The sequence below is a fragment of the Siphateles boraxobius genome, unplaced genomic scaffold, assembly GCF_051911475.1.
Source record: "Siphateles boraxobius isolate OS27281-9 unplaced genomic scaffold, OSU_SipBor_1 6, whole genome shotgun sequence".
NCBI classification, from domain to species: domain Eukaryota; kingdom Metazoa; phylum Chordata; class Actinopteri; order Cypriniformes; family Leuciscidae; genus Siphateles; species Siphateles boraxobius.
Window position 1 is genome coordinate 32392711 of NW_027509186.1, and position 15781 is coordinate 32408491.

The following is a 15781-nucleotide window of genomic DNA, read 5'->3' on the forward strand; positions in this document are numbered from 1 at the left end:
GATGGCAGATACTTCCCCCTCTGTAAAATAGCAACATGCTCTCTCTCTCTCTCTCTCTCTCTCTCTCTCTCTCTCTCTCTCTCTCTCTCTCTCTCTCTCTCTCTCTCTCTCTCTCAGAAACATAGCATTAAGTGTGAAAACTGTTGCCGTGTACATGAGCATGTGTAAACATAGAACATAAAAAAATCCACAATGTAAATGTGTGAATCTAAACATCTTAATGATTCCAAATTTTGAGGGAAATACCAGTGCAAACATTACATCGGGGGTGGACCAGAGTTATCATATTTCTTTCTCGGTTCTTACAAAGGAAATTTTTGTTAGTAATAGCTCATTAAGTTATTACTGTTTTTGATGAACACTTTTTCTAAACTACAAGAAAAGCTGCTTCTCAATACGAGCTACAGTTTGCATATCAACATGTGACCATGCACGTGTGTTTGTGTGTGCATATCTGTGAATATAATCTTTAATGCTTTAATGTTAGTGGTAATACATGCACAGCTAATGCACATTATTTTGTTACACTTTATTTTGATGGTCCCTTTTACACATTCTGTTGACTATAAGTAACGTTGCACCTGCATGTCTACTAACTCTCATTTGATTGTTAGTAGAGTATTAGCAGACTGGAAGGGTTAGAGTTGGAATTGGGGGGGGGGGGTTGCGGGTTGGGTTGGCAGACAACCAGCTTTAAAATTTGGCTGGGTGTGGTTGTCATTTTTAACCGACGACTCAAGTAACCTTTATTTATGTAGCGCTTTTTACAATACAGATTGTTTCAAAGCAGCTTTACAGAGATGGGTTCTCACGGAGACTCACCGAGCTCTTATGCAAAGAATGTGAATAAAGTTCACAAAATCAAAAACAAAGAGTGTTTTGTTAAAAATAATAATGTGAAACAAAGAATGTGAATAAAACAAGAAATAGCCTACATTTTTTTTAAATCACAAAATATAGTCATTCAATAGTGTATTAAAATATACACTTCCATTAATTTACTCTTTTATATAATTAACCCTAACCCTATATAAAATATTGCTGAAGTAACTTCTAATAATGTATGTTTTTATTTATTATGCTTTTAAAGTATAAACTGATACAAAATATTAAAAAATCATTTTTGGGTTGGGGGGGAGGGGTGCAAAATCATTGTTTTCAATCACCTTTTGCATAAGGAAACTGAAAAGTGGCTGACATTTGATTCCCTTGGTCTACATGTTTCACTTTCCCATTTGTTAAACAACTGAAAGTTCCTTCCAGCTCACACTCTTTAACCAGGCCTGAAGAGTGCGCTTAAACTGAAACTTTCCCACACCTGATCCGAGGCTAAATCACATGAGGCTAAATCACATGAAACATGACACAAAACTCATTTAACAAGACTTAGTCTGCTTTGGGTAAAAGCTATTTAGCAGCTAGAAATATGTCAGCCCTGTTTCTAAATGATTTGCCATGATCTTATTATAGCCATTCTACATTTTTAAACAGGATCATCTCACCAAGCAAAACCATAAACAGCAATAGTCATATCTTGCATGCTCAACTGCAGCCACCATTAATAAAATAAAATAAAAGCAAAACACACATTTTTATTAATTTAAATTAAAGCGTGTCTGGTTATTATGGTATTATGGATTTTAGATTTATGTTATGGTCTGAGAATGTGAATAGGTCAGACTCAGGATGAATCACAGACTCACATCTATGAATATCTAGGGCATGTATCTATATTTAGACTCGATGCATGTATACTATATTAGATCTCTCTTGAATACAAATATGTACATAAACATCAGAAATGAGCAAAACGCATAGAGACAAAGAAAACTGGGCTAGTTGTCATGAAGTCACCAGCGGAAGATCCTTTAGAGTTCAAATACAACTTAGATTATCACATGGCCTCTCTGAGAAGGTTCACTGAATGAAGTTAAAGTTTAACTCTGTTGCTAGAACACTGATTTACCCAGATTAAAATTGTTTGCTTCGACCAGTGAACCATGTACCCCCTGAGACATTATAGATCTTCCGGAGTACCCCCAACACCACCAATTGTTAACAACAAGTTTTTTATTTATTTATTAATATTTATTTTTCATCTTTGCAGCCGACACTGGCAAACACTTGTTTATTAATAAACAATTAAAATGTCTCCTTGCTATATTTGACATATTCATAATCATTATGCCGGTTCTTTGTGGCAGCCTTTAGATACTTTATTGGCAGCGCCACCCTTGCATGTTACATGAACGCGTCACCACTGCATCAGCACCGAAAACATGATTTTTTTTTTCAAATCTAAAATCAAAAATCGTGATACGAACCGAATTGCAGGTTTGGTCTATCGTTACAGCCCTAGTAAGATGAGAAAGCAGGAGTTTGTCATGGTTGTAAAAAAAAACAATGGCTATCTGAACATCTTTGCCAAGCGCAAACCAGTACAGAAGTAATCAATAAATTATCGGGGAGGGTCATGCCTTTTTTCACAATCATTTTGGAGGGTCATAGAAAAAATTATTGCTGGCGAAGGGAGGGTCAAGTCTTTTTTGACTACAGATCTCAAAACTCCTCCGGTAGCCCCTTAAATAAAAAACAGTCCCTTAGATCTTTTTTCGCTTACCCCCTGAAATCAGTCCACGTACCCCTGGGGGTACGCGTACCCCAGTTTGACAACCGACGATAGTGGCAGACGTTGCCATAAGAAGGCCTCTGAACCCTGAAACTCAAAAATAAATCTGTCAGTGAAAACCACACTAAAAGAAAATGACACGGTGACAAGGTGTCCCACTCAGTGTGGTACAGGTTCTGTATATCAAACTAATCAAATGCTTTCTAGCAAACCCTTTGCAACTAATATCTGCACTTTGATCCTTTTTGAAATATTATCAAAAGCTCTTTAACTTTGAACAGTTTTTTTAGACTAAAAAGACATTTGTGCCTACAGTGTAATCAGAAATGCACTTGTTTCATAATTTCTATTTAATAATGGTAAAATCTAAATGTTTTAAGCATCAATTTGTTTATGCCAAAATTTGGTTGACCAGTGCTGTGCTATACACAAGGAAGTGTTCTTGAATTTTGCTCATCACAGGGTTTCATTATTACATTTAGTAAAATGTACTGTTTTTTTCCGACTAGTTTCATGGTGTTTCCTTTGTTTCACTGCTCCTTTTCAATAAAATAAGGGACAAGAAATGAAAATAAAAATGGTCAAAAAATTCCAAGCATGGCCCTCTCTTTATGTCCAATTGTGATTTTTGAATTATTTTTAATTATTTAAATCGTTTTAAGATTTTATCATCTCTATATATACAGTATATATATATATATATATATATATATATATATATATATATAACTTTTCATGATCTTACAGTAGCTCAATCATGACAATGATATCGTATTTCTGTTGTTGTTTTTTATTACACAAAATAATATAGGCCTATTGAACATGCTTGCATTATTTTAAATGTGCATTTGGTAGGCTAGTTGTTCACTAGCATAAGTTGTTCTTTGTGTGATTTGTTTTTGAGATTTATGTAAATTACACTGATTGTGAGTTGACTACACAGTAGGCTATTTAATGCCCTTACCTATCCAAAAAAAAAAAAAAAGAAGCAACTTGTTCACTACTCTTGATTTTCTCTGTCATCAAATCATTCAACCTGTGTTCTGTACCGATGTTTTCACTAATTTATTTTGTCTATGTCAGTCTTGGTCTTGGACGTATGCAAGTGCACAAAATTCAGAGAATTCCTCACAAAAACACACACACACATTTTTTTTTGCACCCAACAGCTGAATACACTTAATGGACCATCAAAGTCCCCATTGTTTGTAAGTTGCTTGCCCAAAGCAAACAATGCCACTCAAAGCCCAGACAACCTAAAACAGGTCAAATGTTGCCCTCTTCTGGGAGGTTTTTGCTAACACTACTGGCCCAAGCTTGTTTCATTTACATAAATTTTACTTAGGCAGGCTTTTAACTAACAGCATAAAGTCAAGGCCATATTGGTGCTTATTCTGGCCCCCTCAAAAAAACAGACTCCGTTAGAAAAGAGAATATGAGAGTGACAATATAAAGCAACCAATATCACATGTCATTTAGGGGTGAGAGATTATCTGCAAATAGATTCTACCACCAGTAAATACACCACAATAATACCTTAATACTAAAGTCATATTGACGGCTTACAGGTCAGCAATATGTGTTCTACAGAAAAAGTGTTTCAGGACTGTAACTTCCTCTTTTACCCCTTTTCCACCAACAAGAACCGGGTGCTGGTTCAGAGCCAGAGCCAGAGCTGGTTCAGAGTGGGTTCGACTGACGAGCTTAATAAGAACCGATTTGCCTTTCCACCGGCTAGAGAGCCACAACAGAGCCAGATCTTACGTCACTGTATACGTCTCATGTTGCCCAGCAACGCTAGTGCGGTAGCGCCAAACAGTACGCCAGGCTTGTTCGAGATGCATCGGCTTCTCGCAGATCGATCTCCGCATGACATCAAAGCACTGCGATAGCGATCTAAAAGCACAAGGAGTCGTATGTTCTCCAAACACTCCCGCAGCTCCGATCGGTCCGCGCCGCTCCGATGCATCTCGAACAAGCCATCAACAATAACGGACGTTGCAATACTATGGATGCTCATGGGTTTACAAAATACATCGGAGTCCAACGCGTTTGTGCAGCTCGCCGTAACTTACATAGACGGATATTTATAATCGAGCTGCTATTAGCTCGACTAGCTGCTATTTAAAAATGGCGGTCACAAGTTTCTATTCGTCTTGTTGGTCACGGTAACCCCGCCCCCAGCCCCTGACGCAAGTGGTTCTTACTTGGCTCTGTTCTAGACCAGCAATGATTTGGTGCTACTTAAGAACCACTTTTCCTGGTTCGGAGCTGGTGCTTTGCGTGTGGAAAACCAAAGAACCGAATTGAAACTAGGCTCTGGCTCCGAACCAGCACCAGCTCTGCCTTGGTGGAAAAGGGGTATTTGTCCTTCCTCAGATGCAGGGCCGTGCACAGGGGGGTGGCCCGGTGGCTAGAGCCACTGCCCCTCTGCCCTCATCGACTGTGGTGCCCCTCTTCCCCACCCCCACCGCTCCGCTCAAAGCATTCCGCTGATTCCGCTAATCCGCTCCAGGTTTTCCCGCTCGCTCCGCAGCATCACTCACAGTATATTTGTCTGCGCGGCACTCTCTTGAAACTGATGACCCTTTCACACGGGCAGTTTAGTTCGGAACGTGGCACGGTTCGCATGAAAAATCGCTAATGTGAACGCGGTCATGTGGACTCGGTTGCGCACTGGGGTACCAAACCCGAGACTGCCGGGAGGAGGTGGTCTGAGTTCGGTTGCTCCCGAACTGTGCTGCGGTTCGCGTGCATGTGAAAGCAACACGGACTTGGGTTCGCACTTGTTCAGGAAGTTAGTTAAAATAAAACACACGTAAGAGATGAAGATTTACCTTGGATACGAGCAAGAGTGAGTCTGCAGTGTATTCGCGCATAGTTCGTGCAATCAGGGCAACAAATTAATGGAAATCCACTGTCTCCTCAGAAGAGTCCATTTGCAAACAGCGGGAAGACATTAAACCTGTGCTGTTTACTCAGCTATGCATAATAGCACCAAATTAATAAAAAACACAATATATTGACCCGCGTCGTGTTTTCTATCATGCGCCGTGCACGTTTGCAATGACGTAAGATGCACGCAAACGCACCAGAGTTCGAAAGAATCAAGTTGAGTGTGAAACCAACAATCGCGCTCGGCCTCGGACCGCAGCAATCGAGCAAAGTGTAAAAGCATCACGAAAGCTGTCGCATTAACAGGTAGGCTATGCAAGACAGTGGTTGAATCTGCGAAATTATTCTTTTTTTTGTATTTATATCAGTAATGTTTTGCTCTTGGTCTTCTACTAGTGCTAACAACTTGTACAACATATCGACGTTCTTAGAATTAGCTGCTTGTCTAATCAAATTATTGTACTCTCGATCAGAACAAATACCAATAACTAAATTTTGTGTTGTTGGCACACGCTCTAGACAAAGTGGTATGAATAACACCCCTGGTTAGAGTATTCTCCTGATAAAGTCTAAAATGTATCTGTGCGTGTGCTGTCTTCTCTTTTAATTGTGTATTTTGTAATAACTGAATAATTTGTGTTAACAAGCAACCACCCCCATAGTGCCCCTTTTTTTTGGTTTAGGCCACTGCCCCTCAAAATGTCTGTGCACAGCCCTGCTCAGATGGCTTCCTTTTGACAACATTAACACATGTGTTTCCCCCTGATAAAGGTCATTTTATCATGTCCCTTGCTACAATTTCACACGAGTTCACACATGCATGTAAAGAGCTTGAAAACTGTTGTGGACAGAGGTCGGTGAGAGACGGCTGTATGGTATATAGGCTTCCTCTCGTGCTGATTGGTTAAATTATCTGAATGTGCTTCTTCCGAACTTTGTTAAATAAACTTCATGACTAAAAATTAGATTCCCTTTCAAGGGAACTCCAGCTGCGTTGAGACGCGGTGGGTAACGCTCTGCGTGATTGCGTCGTGAAGCACGTGTATAATCAGTCCAATGGAAGGAGATATATCCAGCTGCAGACCCGCAGCACCACCAGTTTCAGAACCCCAGTGCCAGAACCGGAAGTGAGGGAGGGGCGGAATTATTTACAATGACACAAGCATGGTTATTTTTGCAAGTATTTAAAAATATTAAAAATTGTTGCACCTTTTAAATAATATTTAGGGTATGTTTTTCTTACACACTGAGTCACTGCTCGTTGTATGAACTATAACTGGTATGTGACAAATAAAGAGCAAGACAGTGCTCGTGTTGTTTGAAGACGTGAGAGTGCGCGCGCGCGGCCGGGGCTCTCTCTCTCTCTGCTCGTTAAGCGCCCTGTCATGCGCAGCAGTCATTCTATTCCGCCAAAAAGCGGACGATCTGACGGGTTTTAGAAGATTTAATACAACCTGAAACTAAAAAACAGACCCGACCTCTATTTGAGACCGGACTTATATTTACCCAGACCTGCAGCCACACCAGGCGTGTAAAGAGACAATCGTCTATTTGGGACTCGGCTATTATTTGAAGTACGGTACATTTTTATGGTTTCTTTTAAAACAATGCCGGATTTTCTCTCTCTTTTTAGATTTTTGACATTATTTTACATAAAGAAAAATGCATGCTGCACATGTTCTTGTGAAATAAATATATTTTATATAAAATGAGCTTAAGTTTCAAGCATTATTTTCACGATCAGGAAGTAACTCTCATAATACAATAAAACGGATAACTATATAGAATTATATTACACAAAATCAATGTTTTAAATGCTTATTGTACTATACCTTAATGTATCATTATAATAAGTATAAAGTATGACATTTCGTGTGTAATAATGACGTTTCGTGTCTAAGCAAATTACGCTCCAAAACGTTAGGTGGCGTTACTCGGTTTAGAACGTAAGCTCCGCCCCTCACTTCCGGTCCTGGCGCTGGTGTTAGAACGTAAGCTCCGCCCCTTACTTCCGGTTCTGGCGCTGGGGTTCTGAAACTGGTGGTGCTGTGGGTCTGCAGCTGGATACTATTGAATGGAAGAGCTAGAAGTCATAGGCGGGTGACGTTATAGACCAGGAAGCTATAAAGCACACCAGAAAACAGACCGCGACAGCTTCTGTGCCTTCAGCAAGCGATCTGTGTATTCTGTCCTTGTCATATTTATTGTTGTCTGTCAAGTTGCAATATATATATATATATATATATATATATATATATATATATTATGGCAAAAGAGAGCAAGCAGCTTCGTGTTGTTCCCTGCCCAAGTTATATCACGGGTGGGGACACACACATCAGCTTTCTGGTACTATTTGGGAGTGGAGCATGCCAAAAAAGCAGTCATTTCTCTAGGGGGCTGACTGTGAGCTTTGCGAGAAGCTGTCCGTGAGGACGCTCCGCTCCCGCCGGGCGTTCTTCGTGGAGGATGGTTCGGTTCGCGCTCCCCACGTGGGTCCCTCTGTTGCCGATGCACAGTAGCGACTGGCATTTTGGGGTTTGCAAACGGATCTGACAGCGGGGGTTGGGACAGGCCCCACCGAATCTCAGCTTTCATCTGCCAGATCCAGTGCTGCCTATTCCAGTTCCGAGGAATTGGTATCGTTAGTGTTTTGTTTAAAAAAAAGAGAACAAAACAAATAAAGATTTTAAGAAAAAGACAGATGTTTGAGTTTTCAATAAATGAATAAATAAGTCAGCTCATAACTCTGTTGAATAAAGAGGAGCTTTAAAAGGAGGGTTATCTAGTGCTGTTTTAAATATTTTCTGGCCAGCTGAATATTATGAGAGTGAAAAAGAGAGTTTATTAGATGAACTCTAAACACAGAAAAACTCTGTATCTCAGCCTCCTCGTCGGGGACTGCCGTTTTTCCCTATCTCCACACCACACTGAGGTGTCGAGATCGTGGAATAAGCTGGTTTCTATTTTATGTGTTTAATGCCCAAACGTCTAACTATAGTAATGCTATGGGTATTAAGTATTACGGTATGACAGTTCCTCGGGTTAAAGAGACGCTTGCTAGCTTTCTCTCTCTCGAGTCGGCGTCATAATTTTTAACCGCGACGTTACCCACCAGCCATCTTAAATAAATAAAGAAAAATTTTATTAGGCAGCGCTGGTGGGTGAATTATAAAGACATGGATGAATGTGAGGTTGTCAGCACTGACGCTATTCGAGAATTGCGTCGTGCAAAAACATATAAACTATACTGGGGAGGGACGGTTTCGAGAAATCGTTTCTCCACTGCGTCCTCTGGGGGGCGACTCTCTGAGGAGGGTCGCAGCACGGCCAGTTCGGTTGTTTTCCTGCTGGTGGCCACGGAGTAATATATATATATATATATATATATATATATATATATATATATATACGTGTTTCTGATTTAAAAATAAAGAAAAATAAGATAAAATTATGTCTGTTCTTCTGGACGCTCAGCTTTCAAAAAACTAAGAAATAAACCATTCAGCGGCGTTCCAGAGGTTTCTTCCTCACCAATCTAATGTTCCTGAGACTGCTGGGCGGAGCAGTCTCGGTCTACTAAGCTCCTCGCAGCACAGAGTGCAAAACGAGCATCGCCATTTGGGTCCTCCACAATCGAGGGGGATTTGGGTGGCTGTAGGAGTCTAGCCAGTTAGAGATATGCAAGATCTGAGGACTATTTTATCTCTAAAAAAGCTTGGACAAATAGGAAGCCCTGACGCCGAGGCTATCAGGCTTCTAAAGGGTGGTCCCCTCCGGGGTAGGGATATGGTTTTGATAAATCGTTTCTCCTCGGCGCCCTCTGGGGTGCGACTCTCTGAGGAGGGTCGCAGTGCTGACAGTTCGGTTGTTCCCTGTCGGTTCGCCGTTCAGGGCACCGAGGTGTCAGCGTCCCCATACGATCCTCCGAGGGGGATCGTAGGAACTAAGTTATTAAGAGGTAAGCAAGATCTGAGGACTGTCGTCATCTCTAATAAAACTTAGACAGGAAGTCCTGTCGTAAAAACGAGGCTATCAGGCTTCTGAGGGCTCCTCCGGGGTAGGGATATGGTTTTGAGAAATCGTTTCTCCTCGGCGCCCTCTGGGGTGCGACTCTCTGAGGAGGGTCGCAGTGCTGACAGTTCGGTTGTTCCCTGTCGGTTCGCCGTTCAGGGCACCGAGGTGTCAGCGTCCCCATGCGATCCTCCGAGGGGGGTCGTAGGAACTAAGTTATTTAGAGGTAGGCAAGATCTGAGGACTGTCGTCATCTCTAATAAAACTTAGACAGGAAGTCCTGTCGTAAAAACGAGGCTATCAGGCTTCTGAGGGCTCCTCCGGGGCAGGGAAGGTTTTGAGAAATCATTTCTCCTCGGCACCCTCTGGGGTGCGACTCTCTGAGGAGGGTCGCAGCGCTGCCAGTTCGGTTGTTCCCTGCCGGTTCGCCGCTTCAGGGCACCGTAGTGACTGTTCAACCAAATCCAGAGGCCAGTCTTGAGAGACTGGTTCCCCTAGTAGAATTTCTGGCAGCGTGGAAACTACTGCCACATATTTCTCGGTGGGTCCTGCACACTATAGAAAAGTATTCAGAATTCGGTTCTTGTCCGCCCAGATTTCTAGGGGTCCTCCCCACTGTGGTGGACCCCGAGCAGGCTTTGGTTATGGAGCAGGAAGTACTGACACTTCTGCAAAAGGAGCTGTAGAAGGGGTTCCTCCTCCCGGCAGACAGTCAGGGTTTTACTGCCATTACTTCATTGTACCAAAAGAGGATGAGGGGTTGCATCCTACTCTAGACCTGCGTCAATTAAACAGCAGGTTTCAGAATCTTAAGTTCAAAGTAAGCAAAAAATGCTTACGCTAAATATGATTGTGTCACAGACTCAGTCCGAGGACTGGTTTGTCACAATAGACTTAAAGGACGCTTACTTATCTATCCATCCTCATCACAGGAGATTCCTGAGGTTTGCATTCAGGCGCAAAGCATACCAGTATCAGGTTCTTCCTTTCGGCCTAGGTTATCACCCCGCACCTCTTACAATATGCGTGGATGCAGCTCTGGCTCCTCTGGGATTCCAGGGCATTCGCGTATTAAACTATATCGACGATTGGTTGATTTTAGCTCAGTCCGAGCTTTTGGCAGTTCAACATCGAGATGTCGTTCTGTCCCACATAAGGGGGTTGGGGTTGCGGCTCAACACCAAAAAGAGTGTACTCCTCCCAGCTCAGAGGACCACTTTTCTAGGTGTATTATGGGATTCGACAACAATGCAAGCACGTCTGTCTCCTGCACGTATTTCTGCGATTCTCACAGCCGTAAAGAATGTAAAACTAGGTCAGTCACTCACTGCAAAACAGTCTCTGAGACTGTTGGGGCTCATGGTAGTTGCGTCCAACGTAGTTACTTTTGGCCTTCTGTACATGAGACCCCTGCAGTGGTGGCTCTGGACCAAGGGGTTTTCTCCGAGGGGAAATCCGTTTTCGCATGATCAAGGTCACGCGGCTATGCCTTCGTGCCTCGGTCATGTGGAAGAAACCTTGGTTCCTCGCCCAGTGCCCAGTGCTGGGGGCTTCTTGTCGATGCGTCACGCTATCGACGGATGCTTTCCTCACAGGATGGGGGGCGGTCATGAGTGGCCGCTCGGTGAAAGGTCTTTGGCTGGGGCTCATGGCAGTTGCTTCCAACGTAGTTACTTTTGGCCTTCTGTACATGAGACCCCTGCTGTGGTGGCTCAGGACCAAGGGGTTTTCTCCGAGGGGAAATCCGTTTTCGCGTGATCAAGGTCACGAGGTTATGCCTTCATGCCTCGGTCATGTGGAAGAACCTTACTCGCCCAGGCCCATTGTTGAGGGCTTCTTGTCGACGCATAATGCTATCGAAGGATGCTTCCCTCACAAGTCGGGGGCAATCATGAGTGGTTGCTCGGCGAAGGGTACGGGCAACACACTGATGGTCTCGTATATCAGAGCAGATATCCTATTGAGGCAGGGGCTGTGGCCCGGGGAATGGAGACTTCACCCCGAGGTGGTGGAGCTTCTTAGGGAGAACTTCGGTCAAACTACAAGTCGACCTTTCGCATCCCTTGTACAATGCATTGCCCTTGCGGTTCTCCCTCACGCATCCAGCTCCGCTTGGACTGGATGTGATGTAATAGGTGTGGTTGCCGCTACACCTATATGCTTTTCCCGATATCTTTGCTCCTGGGAGCTCTGGAGTTGTGGATACTGTGGGCTCAGCCTCTGAAGGGGCCCAGCTCATAGATTCAGGTCTCTCGACCGAGGTCGTGGAGACCATACTCCAGTCTATAGCTTCCTCCACGAGAAGACTAAATATGCTGTTCTCTGCCTGGTGCAGAGAACGCCTTCTGAATCTTGTTTCTGCCCCGTGGGTACAGTACTTGATTTCTGTATGAATGTTTCTTTACTGGGTTATCTCTGAGGAGAGATCCTTAATTTCGTCTTCTCCGTGGTACATGAGGCTGAGGCCTACACGTACTTGGATTTTCACCTGCTATGGTGATAGTATTTCTTCACCCCAGGTGGGGTTGTATTTCTAGGTCCCTACTAAATGTGCGGGTCATTTGTGCAGCAGGCCTTCTGTCCTCCACCTTTAATACCCCAGATCAGGAAAAACTTAATCTGTTACGCCCTGTCCGGGCTTTGGATGCGTATGTCCACAGAGCTGCTCAGTGGCGTATATCAGAACAATTATTTGTCTGCTTCGGGTCACCTAAGATAGGTTGCCCGGCATCTAAACAGATGATGAGCAAGTGGGTAGTTGAGGCTATCTCACTTGCTTATGAAGCGGCCGGACAGCCTTCACCTATGGCTGTTCAGGCCCATTCTGCAGGAGTATGGCTGCCTCTAGGCTTTAATTTCAGGTGTTCCCCTTCAGGACATTTGTAATCCGGCAGGCTGGTCCTCACCAAATACATTGTCAGATTTTATGACTAACACCTCTCCACTCCTGGGGCTAGGTTGCTTGCTTCTTAGTGTGCGCAAGGACTTCACACAGAACGGACATTTGTCTTTATGGCGTAGTGGGTATGTGGTTCCCACCGCGTCTCAACGCAGCTCGAGTTCCCTTGAAAGGGAACGTCTCAGGTTACGTATGTAACCCTGGTTCCCTGTGAGGGAACGAGACGCTGCGTTTTCCTGCCATACTTCCTGCATGCCCTGATCGACTTGCTTCAGGCATTTTCAGAAGCTGTCGCGGGTCTGTTTTCAGGTGTGCTTTATAGCTTCCTGGTCTATGACGTCACCCGCCTATGACGTCTAGCTCTTCCATTGGACTGATTATACACGTGCTTCACGACGCAATCACGCAGAGCGTTCCCACCGCGTCTCAACGCAGCGTCTCGTTCCCTCTCAGGGAACCAGGGTTACATACGTAACCTGAGACGTTTTCCAATTCCAAAGTAACTGCTTATGTCATCAAAATACTGGTTTATCCTTCTCATTTCTGCTGACATGTTGGTCAGAGTTAATTTACACAGATAGCTAGTGTTCCTGTGACAGATAGCAGTAATGTTAATGCTAACCTATAACATTATAACTGAGGAATGAGGAAATGAGGAAGCATCCACTTAAGTATTGAGAAGCACCCTATGGCTGAATTTACATACACTGGTGAACTTCCCTAAGCACTTCCCCTTGAGGGAATCCCTCTTGCCATTTTAAAGTGCCTTCAACTTTGTCAAGTGGGCGAGAGAAGTTTATTTGGACAGATACTCGACCCCTCAGTTTTGACAGAGGGAGCAAGTCTACTCATATATACTCAATATTTAGGCAGATCCAGACCACAATGCATTTTCTCCAATAGCCCAAGCATACATACAGAGGTCAATATAATGGTGCGTACAACAAATTCATAAGGAAAAAAAACTGTAAATAATAAATCAGCTCCATAACGGATTCCAAATGGTGAAGGGCATTTCATCTAAACCCATTGCAAAGATTCCACCAGTAGTGGGCACTCTTGCAATATAAGCAATGATGTACATCTGAGGGATGTTGGCGAGGCAAGGGCATAAAAAATTGGATTGAAACACAGTCTAGGTTACATCTCCAAAGGAAGGCTGCGTCCTAGTAAGGCTGCATATCTCAGCTGCCACATCATCAAGTGCCACGGTGGACGTCTCAATTTTAAGTATCCTTGGAAGACAGCCTTCATTTCACGTCCTTCATTCAGCTCATTTTGAAGGATGAATCAAGTGTATCTTTTGCATCCTTAAATCACCCATAATCGTTTAAACACATTCTAATTGACGAAAAATGGCTGATTTTGTATAAAGACCAAAGGAGAGTTTCTGCCATTCTTCATTTAGCCAACAGGAGTGAATGTGCACTTTATAAACTGAGTTGTCTGGCTACCTACCTGCTGAGATCATGAAGCTGTCCTCACCTGTATTACATCACCAGTCTCTAAATATATAATCCCCTATGTTTGCTTTAGTGTTGAATGTTGAACCTGAGTCTTTTGAAGTGCAATTGCATCATAGCCAACTCATATTACATTGCTCTTTGTTGTTTGAATACATTACTGAATGCGGGGAGTTTAACATTGTGCCTTGTGATAGCATTGTACACTATGGAATCATGTTATTTTCATGTAAATAAAAATCTGTATCTTATATGGTAAATAACTTTAAAAAGTACTTTAATATTTTCAAAAAATATTAAGGTATAATGAGTGTTAATTCAATGGGATGTTTCTGCGACGTCACTCATTGATTACTGTAAATAACACAACAGTCGTGTTGTCAGTCAAATCACGTGGATCAGTTTCAAGGTGGCTTTTGTTACTTTTCTCTTTTGTTGATACAATAAATTGCAGCACATGAATACATTCTGTGCCTCATGCTCTGTTACAGCACAAATCTGAATGAAGTGATGTAACCTGCCTATTGCTTTATTATATTTTGCTCTTGTTTTTCAAATGTCCACTGTATGGTTTATATTGGTTTGAGGGAAAGAAATCAATAAATCAAGGTTGTCTGATGTCTGTGCTTTTGTCATGAATTGAAATGTGTTAACAAAGAGTATTCATGGACATATAAACATACTGTTCAACCAAGATATTAATAAAAGGAAAGTCAAAGAAAGTTATTGTTCTCAGCAATTCCTGCAAGTTCAAAAACTATCCTTGACTAGAAGTGTATTCGCAAAATGAAAAGAAGCTCAGTGACATTGTTGAATGATTGAACGATTGGCTCACTATTGGCTGACGCTGGTCATGTGTGTGATGCGTGTGACGTACAACAACAGAGGCACTACGCAATTACACTACGTGAACTGACTCGAGGCTCACAGAGAAGGAAATGAATAGTTGAAATAAAGTCGTTATTTTTGTTTGTTTTTGTGCACAAAAAGTATTCTCGTCGCTTGATAAACTTAAGATTGAGCCACTGTAGTCACTTGGACTATTTTAACGATGTCTTTAATAACTTTTCGGGGCTGGCAAGTTTCAATCCCTGAAGAAGCCTATGGAGGAGTGATCCAGATCTCAGATTTAATCAAAAATATCTTAATTCGTGTTCCGAAGATTTTACGGGGTTGGAACAACATGAGGGTGAGTAAATACTGACAGAATTTTCATTTTTGGGTGAACTATCCCTTTAAGTACATATAAACTGGGATGGGCAAAGATAAATCAAACTATTTTAAAATAAAATACCAAATACCCTAATTTTTACATGTGTCAACATTAACTGATGACAATAAGGCACAGTTGTATTTTACAATTACCCCATCTTGTGGCATTATAAAGTATGAACAACCCTTTTTTTCTTGCACAACCTATGAAAACATATGCTGAAAATAGTAAGCTAACATTAACTATGAGAGCTGCTTCTCAGGTCAAATAGCTAGGACATTATGTACAATGGTAATCAATTTAGTCTAGGCTACTAAAACGAACACCAGAACTAAATCATATGTATCAACGTTGTTTATCGTGGACAGTTTGTACAAATAACGTTTTTTGGCAGTGGCATTTAGGTCCCTTCTCTTTTTCTTTAAACTTCTCCATTTCTTCCGTTCTTCTTCAATTTCCCTCGTTTTAGCCAAACACACCCACTATCATACAAAAGGTAAACATAGATCGTGCCTGTAAAGATGGCCCCAACGTCCCATAATGCAACACTGCATGACATACCTTAACATTCCCTATCGGCCTCCCAAATACAACAAGTAGTTTATAAAGGATTTTTCTATCTTCCTGACTGAAATTATGCCTAAATAAGTCCGCGTCCTCATTGTTGGGGA